The sequence below is a fragment of the Phoca vitulina genome, unplaced genomic scaffold, assembly GCF_004348235.1.
Source record: "Phoca vitulina isolate PV1807 unplaced genomic scaffold, GSC_HSeal_1.0 scaffold30, whole genome shotgun sequence".
Taxonomy (NCBI): Eukaryota; Metazoa; Chordata; class Mammalia; order Carnivora; family Phocidae; genus Phoca; species Phoca vitulina.
Window position 1 is genome coordinate 4,569,462 of NW_022589733.1, and position 8,614 is coordinate 4,578,075.

The window sequence follows — 8,614 nt, forward strand, 5'->3', positions numbered from 1 at the left end:
GCAGTAAAACTGTGAGCTGGTGTAGTGGGCTGAATGGTGGCCCCTACAGATACCGAGTCCTAACCCTGGCACCTGTGCATGTTGTCTTAAGTGGGAACCTTTGGACAGATGTGATCTTGAGATGCGGAGGTTATCCTTGGCTATCCCGGTGGGCTCTAAATGACATCACATGTGACCTTTGAAGAGAGAGGCAGGGGGAGATTTGACACAGAGAGGAGGCCACGGGACCACAGAGGCAGAGGTCGGAGTGATGCAGCCAAGGAATGCCTGTAGCCCCCGGAATCTGGAAGAAGCAAGGGACAGTTTCTCTCTTAACCCCTCTGGAGGGAGAGTGGCCAACACCTTGACTTTGACTGGTGATTCAGACTTCTGCCCCCCAAACTGCAAGAGAATAAATTTCTTTTGCTTTAAGCCACCAAGCTTGAGGGAATTTGCTATAGCAGCCCCGGGAAGCCAGTAGGGACAGCATGAGAGAAGCATTATTTTATAGCAGGAAGGTTAGGCTGGGATAGAAGGGGCGTCAAAACTTCACTGGGAGAGGGGCGCCTGGGTGGCTCAGTTGTTAAGCGTCTGCCTTCGGCTCAGGTCACGATCCCAGGGTCCTGGGATCGAGCCCCACATCGGGCTCCCTGCCCAGCAGGAAGCCTGCTTCTCCCTCTCCCGCTCCCCTTGCTTGTGTTCCCTCTCTCGCTATCTCTCTCTCTGTCAAATAAATAAATAAAATATTTAAAAAAAAAAAAAAAACTTCACCGGGAGAGAAGACTGTAGACACGGCCAAGCCGAGGAGTGTGGCCACACTGTGTGGAAAGCGAGTTTCACCAACACTGAAAGAGTCCCATGGAAGGATTAAGTCATTTTTTCGGCCCCCAGTGGTGGCCAGAGCCCGGCACTTGCTTAAAGACGGATACTGTATGTCTTACGCTGCCTGTTCCTACAGTTGGAATAATGAGAGTGCTTATTAACTGGGGAGCTGGGCCAAAGAGGCAACACACAGTCTTCTGCTTTCAGGAAAGCTGCTGGAACGGGGAGCCTCCCTTTGGCTGGGCGCACTGGGTTGCCCTCTGGCTAGCACGGCCAGGGAGGCTTGGTGATCTCACCCTGTCCTGTGGCAGCCTTCAAAGGACACGTCCTTGACACCCAGTGTCCAGAAGGTCCCCCTCCTTCCAGTTTCCTCCTCTTCCCAAGGGGAGAAGTCTTTTTAATCCTCCTGATGGGTTTAATCCTCTTAATGGGTTGCCTTTTTTCCCCTCCTCTGGGGTTGGGGGGGGGGGCAGAGATTTCACAACCAATCAGAACAGTATAAATGAAAGCGGCTGATGGTTACTGGGCACTCACACCAGGCAAAGTGTTTTCTAACTGTTGAAGGCTCCTTGCAACGCTATGAGGTTAACCCCATTTTGCAGATGCAGAAACCGAGGCTAACCTCTAGTCTAAAGCCACATAGCTAGTATGCGGTGGAGCCAGGCTTTAAGCCCAGGGGGTGTCTGACTTCTAAGCCCATGTTCGGCCCCAAGCCACGGTGGGAGGCAGGATAGCCCAGTGGTCGAGCCTGTGCTGTCTCCTCCTCACACCCCTCTGCTCTTTCCGGGGGCCTCACACCCAGAGATCTTCCAGAGACTGCTTTTTGTCCGCTTCTCATTCTTCATGCTGCTACTTTTTAGCCGTGTTACTGATGAGAAAACAGCTTAGTAAAATCAATGGTTTTAAATTATACCTTTATGTACCAAGGATACAAAACAAGCTACAAAACAGAAATACTTTCCCATGACAAAAAATCAATCTTGCTGATGCTACTGTTTCTTGAGCTTGCCTCCTCCTCCCCGCCACCCCCACCCCCACCCTCCACCCCCTTTTCCCCTCTTACTTAAGACTTTCTCTGCTCTTCCATCTGCCGGCTTTGTGTAGACTTTCTTCAGGTTTCTTGCTCGGGAGACTCGTTTTATCTAAAAGGTCAATTCTTTCAGCGGGGCACCAAGCAGAATTGAATATAATTATCCCAATCTCTACCGTGTAGAATTCATGCTTGAATTCATTCAAAAAATAGCATGCAGTATAATTAACTCAGAGTCCAACCAAATCTATTGAGAAAGCCTCAGGTATCATACAGTTCCACTTACAATAGAACATTTTCATTTAAGGACATTGTACGTATTAACCCAAGTCAGCATCCAATTACTCTGAATAAGTGAATTCTCTGTTCCAGGAATGTAATTTGAAAATGTTGTCATGCAATCTGAGGCAAAAGGTCCTTTTTCATTAATCTAACTCTCATTAAAGTGGAAGCCTGCAGGTTATTTCAAATCCATTAGTTTTAAATACAGGTGATTACAATTCTATTGCACATAAGACAACAAAAGTGTCTATCAAGAAATATTGGGACGTTTTGAGGGATGGGACTGGTCCATGGTTTTGTTGTCAAGGCTGAGGATGAGATTTACCAGATAGATGATGGAATGGGAAACTCTTTTTTGAACCCTCTAGGGCATAGACAATCAACTGCATAAACGCAGAGGGTGGATCTACTCGCTGGAGAGAGCTTGTGCTAGTCCAGTTCTCCCAGAATCCTCTGCTGTGTCTATTTCCCATCCACTTAGCTTTGGAAGTTTGGTGAAATGAGCACTCACCAGTTTTAATTTTTTAAGAGCCTGGCAGTCTTTGGACACACGGTGTCATCTGCCTAGATTATCCTCCCCTGTGCCCATCTACAACCTACGCATCTTTCAGGTCTCTGACTCAAGGCCCCCTCTCCCAGGCAGCCTCCCCTGACTACCCCAACCGAAGTGACGGGCTTCTGCCCTGAACCCCTTCAACCCTGAGCATCCAATTCCTTTGGTATTTGCCACCTGCTCCCCCAGCATTTTAGTTATCTTTTCCACTTTGATTCAATTCAATAAATATTTCTTGAGTATCTAGCAGAAGTCAGGTGCTGGACTAGTTGCTAGAGATTCGACAATGAAAGGGTGACAAGAAACTTCATGCCTTCAAGAAAGTCATGTTCTAGTGGATGCGGTGAGGGAGAGACAAGGAACCAGGCAGTTAGGCTAAGTGCCCATGTGTGCTATCTATGATCCGGGACTTACAGCGGATGGCGGAAGCCTTGAGGGAGAAACTCCCAACTTGAACTTCATATCATGTCTATACCTGAAACCCTCGACTGGCTTCCCATTAGGTATGGAACATAATCCGCACCTCTGACAAGACCTCGAGGGCTCCAGGGTGATCTGGCCCTGCCTCCCCCTCTCACCTTCCTATCTTTGTATTCTTCTCCCGCTTTCGCCACTCTTTCTCTGAACTCTTTAAACATTCTAAACTCTCCGGTGCCTCAGTGCCTTTGCACCACTGTGCTCAATGCCTCTCTCTCCAAACTCTTCAGACTTATTTTTCCTCCTCATCCTTTAGTTCTCAGCTCAAAGGCCTCTGCCTTATAGAGGTCTTCTTACCTGTACTTTCTAAAGTAACCTTCGAATCTGAGACATTTCCAGTTTATTGCTTTCAAAACCCTTTAGTCACCTGAAATATTAAGTATTTATTCATTTAAGTGTTGTCTCTGTCCCTCCCTAGAGGCTACATTATAGGAAGACAAGGACATGGTCAACTGTAATTATCATGAAATCTAGCACACCTAGCCCAGAGCCTGGCATAGAGGAAGGACTCAATGATATTGGTTGCATACAAGAAAAAACAATGAATAAATGACTCGGGAGTTCTGGAAGCGGAGATTCTAGGAATTACCAGGCAAAAGATAGGGAAGAGAAATGATGTTATCTTATTTTCAGTTTGGATCATAGCATTGGGTGGGCTTCTTCATTTGTGACTCTCCAGAATCATGCCTTCTATATCCAAGATGACCAAAACATGCCTGTTGTCTGACTTACCTCATTTTTCGGGGGCTAGGTGAACACAAAGGATGAGCAGGGAAATGTCAGAATTTGATTGAGACTGAGCCCAACAGAAGAGGTCCACGGGGCTTGCTTCTCTCCTGGCTGAACACAGCCTCACAAATGAACACAATATGGGATCCCCAAGTCCAACCCTTCTTAACTTCCTTCACTGCCTAGAGCTTCCCCAGCTGTTTACTGGATGCAGAGCCCAGGGCCAGGTGACTGGAGAATTGAAAAATTCCAGTCACCATCTCAACTCTGGAGAGAATTACACTCGCTTTAAGGAAAATAAATCTTTCACAGAGCGATGAACCCTTTCCAGGTGTTGAAGTTCGTTTACATCCATTACCTCTTTTAATATGCCACAGAAACCTTCCAAAGTCATTAAGTGGACTTCAGAGCAGGGAACGAATGACTTGCTAAAAGTCATATATCTGGGAATGCACCAAACGCCCACTTGAATCCAGGTGCTTGATGGCCACGTGATAACTTTGCCAGGCTTGGCTGCCCCTAGGAAACCACGGTGTGAGTCAGAGGGAACTCCTTCAGAGTCCCCGGGGACATGCAAGGTCAGGTAGACGTGCGTAAGTTTGGAAGGCTGAGCATCACAGAAGTGGCCTCGGGATCCCCTTGACCATTACCTTTGGAGAAAGTCATTCAGCAGCAATACTTTCCCACCATTTCAAACTTGTTATCCCAGCCAGTTCGCACTCAGACCCTGGCCACCTCGAGGACTACCCCTGTCTTGAGGCTTTCCTTGAATATTCTTCTCAGTTTTACTCCTGCAGACAGTGGGCCCCAAACAATCTTCCAATTAATCAGATACCATCTTGTGCGCTAACCATTCCACAGGTTATCTTATCTTCCCGACGACAGTGAAAACAACCTGGGCAAGAACAATGCCTTAATAATACTAATTACAAGACAATAGTCCCTTTTATGTGGCCGTCCTTTCAAGTTTACACACCATGTTGAAATTCTCACCAAATCCTCGCTGGACTCCGGCACGAATGGCGGGAGCAGTGCTAGGATTATTCACATGTGACAGATGAAGAAACAGGTCCAGGAGACACGTGACCTGTCTGAGATGCCACCAGCCACCCAGGGGGATGAATGGTGTGAACCAAACTGGGACTTAAAGCCAATTCTTCTAATTCCTAGATTCCTTTACCACAGAACCTGGGATTACCTTTCTTTGGCTAAAATCTTAGAACTTCAACTATCCCTTTCTTCTCTTGACAAGGTCATTTTCTGACCTTGACCACTGAGCTTCTTGGGCTCTCCAGCCAAGCTGGGTAACATGCACCAAAGAGCAATGTTCTCAGAGAAAAGATGGTGCTCCTTTAAAAAGCAATACGTGAATGAGGGAAAATACCAGGTGAATTTCGATGCAGCTGTTTGTGTGGGGTTCCCACGGTGGGACCTGTCAAGAATTGATGGGCATCAAAGACATCTGTGAGCGCCAATCCCGAATGTTCCAGTTATCATCTGAGACCAGGAGCTTGCATTGACTTGAGCCTTTAGACCTTGGTTGGCCTAATTGGAGTTTAGGGGGTGGGTTTGGGTTACCGGGCTACCCCAAGGGGAGAAAACTCACAAGGGAGGATTTATCTGTTGATCACAAGGGGGTTTACGTACCTCTGGTCCCTTCCCACCTCATTCTCCCTCAGCAAAGAGAGTAAGCTAGCTCCCTGGAAAACCTTGCCAGACCTCTACCAAGGAAAGGAGTCTAGAGAACTTGGAGCAGAGAGTTATCTTGGAAACGAGAATGCAGTGAGAACAAGTCACCAGAGACAAGCTCCAAAGATATTTTTGTAACATTGACACTTAGGGCCCCCAGCCAGGTGCCTGAGACGTTCATGGCAGACAACATCCACGAAGACCTGAAGGATTTTCCATGAGCGACGTATGACCTTAGGTGAACCAGTCACAGGTGACATGCACCCACTCCGTCAAGTGCCCGGCATGCAAATGAGTGGCGTCTGTGTGTGCATAGACTTGACTAGCTCTCATGTGTGAGCATTATTAGCAAATGTTGGCATTTTAACTCTCAAAGTTTAAAAACAAAGCAAACTCACTCGTCTCACACCTCCACATAAAATATGTCATGGTCCTGGGCTGCCAGAATTTTTTTATCTACCGATTTCCTCCCTCCTCCCCCTGCTGCCCCAGTTCTCCTATCACTTCAGAAAGGTCCAGAAAAGAGCGGCCTCGGAGGAGAAAAGCCACCAATTTATACTCCTTAAAGTCACGTGCGTGATTGCGCGTGCACAACATGCGCGCGCGCCACACACACAATGATAATGGTGCTGCTTTAGCATTTTTAAGCACTTTTTTGCATTCCAGACCCTGTGCTAAGTGTGCTTTTTACATGATCTTATTTGATCCTCTGTTACTAAAATCAGCCCCTTCAAAATGAACGGACCTCCATGTCCCACGTTAGAAAGTGGAAACGTTTAAAAAATAAAAACTCTGCTCTCAGAACATCCCTCAGACCCCTCATCAATCCTCAAGGTTTTGCTTCTCTTTGTTCTTTGGATGGAGCCAGTGACTCCTTTTTTTCTAAAGGGACATTTGAATTTCTTTTCAAATGCATATCTGACCTCACTTAGTGTGACTTCCTTTATTTTCAAAATGTATATTTGAATGTCTTTTCAAATGTAATAGCCTTTTGAAGTTTGTTTACTCCTGAGTACCAGGACCTTCTTTTCTTCTGAATTCCACTGGGTTTTCTGGAAGCTGCTAAGTGGGGCTGCGGTGGAAGATACCATATTTATGTATTGTCTTTATGTCTAAAATTACTTTTATTTATGAATAAATACCTGTATGATGGATTAAGTATTATGTGCTAGGTATCGTGTGCAAACGCTTGCATTTATACATAAAGGAGAACTGGTGGGATGGATATGTTGAGAACTGAGATGGGGAAGCCCCCCCGCTTGACCCGTGGGGGGCCCTTATTCCTGCCTGCAGATCTTGAGTAAATGTGAAAAGCCATACTTCAAGTCTGGTCGTTTTTCCCACAATATCTCCTGACATTTTTTGAGAAATGTACTGTAATTATCCTGGTTTACAACTGGGATTCCAAGCGATGAAACAATTCACCCAATGTCACATGGCCAGGAAATGGGGAAGCCAGAGGTTACACCCAAACCTGATCCTTTTTTGAATTTCCTATGAAATGTTGATTTTTAACAAAGGCTTTGTTGTTGTTCTTGTTCTGTGTTTGGTCACGTGTGACTAGGGGACCTGTTTGGGGCTCAATCTCAGGGTAGGTGGCTGTTTGCCCTCAGGGCTGTCCTTCACCCATCCTCTGCTCTGCTCCGGCTCAGCTCTGCTCTGGATGGCAGGAGGACTCACCCCTGCATGATGCACCCCAGACTCCCACAAGCGTGGTTTCCAGCTGCGCTGAGCCAATGGAGGTGCCCTGGATGCTTCCAGAGCCTACCCGACAGCTTCTACCTTGGATCCCAGCAGTCTGTCCCCTCCCTTTGACAACTGTCCCCCACTCCTAGAGGTGGTAGTGGGTTCCTGCCATCTCTCATCTCAGATTGGCCCAATGCCCCTTTGGGCTTCTTAGCTCTTCCATCACCCGTGTCACCATACCCCTATATTAAATTCCTTCTGTTTGTAACACTTAGAGTTGTCTCTGCCTTTCTGGTCTGAACATGACGAATGCAGACATGAATACACACACCTGAGACCATTTGAGAAAACCACAAGAGCAGTCACAGCTAAAATGACATGGAGTCTGCTGTGTTTGTTGGTTGGTTCTGTAGTTGGTTTGGTGATCGGTTGCCTGGTTGTGTTTATGGTTGTTTGTTGACTGCATTTCGCATATTGCAAAGCAGGACTTCACCAAGAACGAATGCAGGCAGGGAGAGAGAAAACACTCTACCTCTAGGCAGATATGATGATAAAATATTTCAGGGTATTTCAGCATGCAGAATTTTCTAGTTCCTTGAAGGGTAAGAATGGTGTGTTACTCATGGCTTCTTTAATTACCGACAAAGGGTAGCAAAGACTGGGCACAAGTCTGTTGACGACAGTCAGACAAATGTAATAATTCTAAATCTGAATCTCATGAGTCCATACCTGATTTCTGGTCCCCTACCCTTGCGCTACCTTTCCTGTGTGTCTGTTCCCGTTGAACTGACAACAGGCCTGAATAAGGAGTATTTGCAAGGATCTGCAAGGCATCACTGGGAGGTCTACACTTCAGCTGGACACAGGACTCGATTTTCATTTGAAGTCATCAGTTACAAGAAGATCTCCCAGGTCCCGAAACCCTGAGACCATCATGATTCCATGGCAATAGGCATGGGCCTTCTGGCAAACCAAATCCTTGACCCAACAGAGTTTCCAAGTACGACACCTCACGCACATGGCCAGCGTTCAAAGGCTCGGTGGCGATTCCATCCACTTAACGCTGGAAGTCTGCAGAAACTCGTTTCAACTTTCTCAGATGACTCAGAAGCCTGCAGTGAGGAGGGGGTCACCAGCAGCAGCATCCATTACCATTTCGCTGGTCCGGCCCCCTCAGGGCTGGTTGACAGAATGCCAAAGAGATAAACCTCTTTTACTGTAATTCCCACTCTGAAAAAAGAGATTTACTAGGCAAATTAAGAGGGTGAAGAAACTTGCAGGGGGTGACATTTAGCCAGCTCCAGACACCAAACTTTTCAAGCACTTTAGAAGCACAATTTACATACAATTACAGGAATGCTTCATTT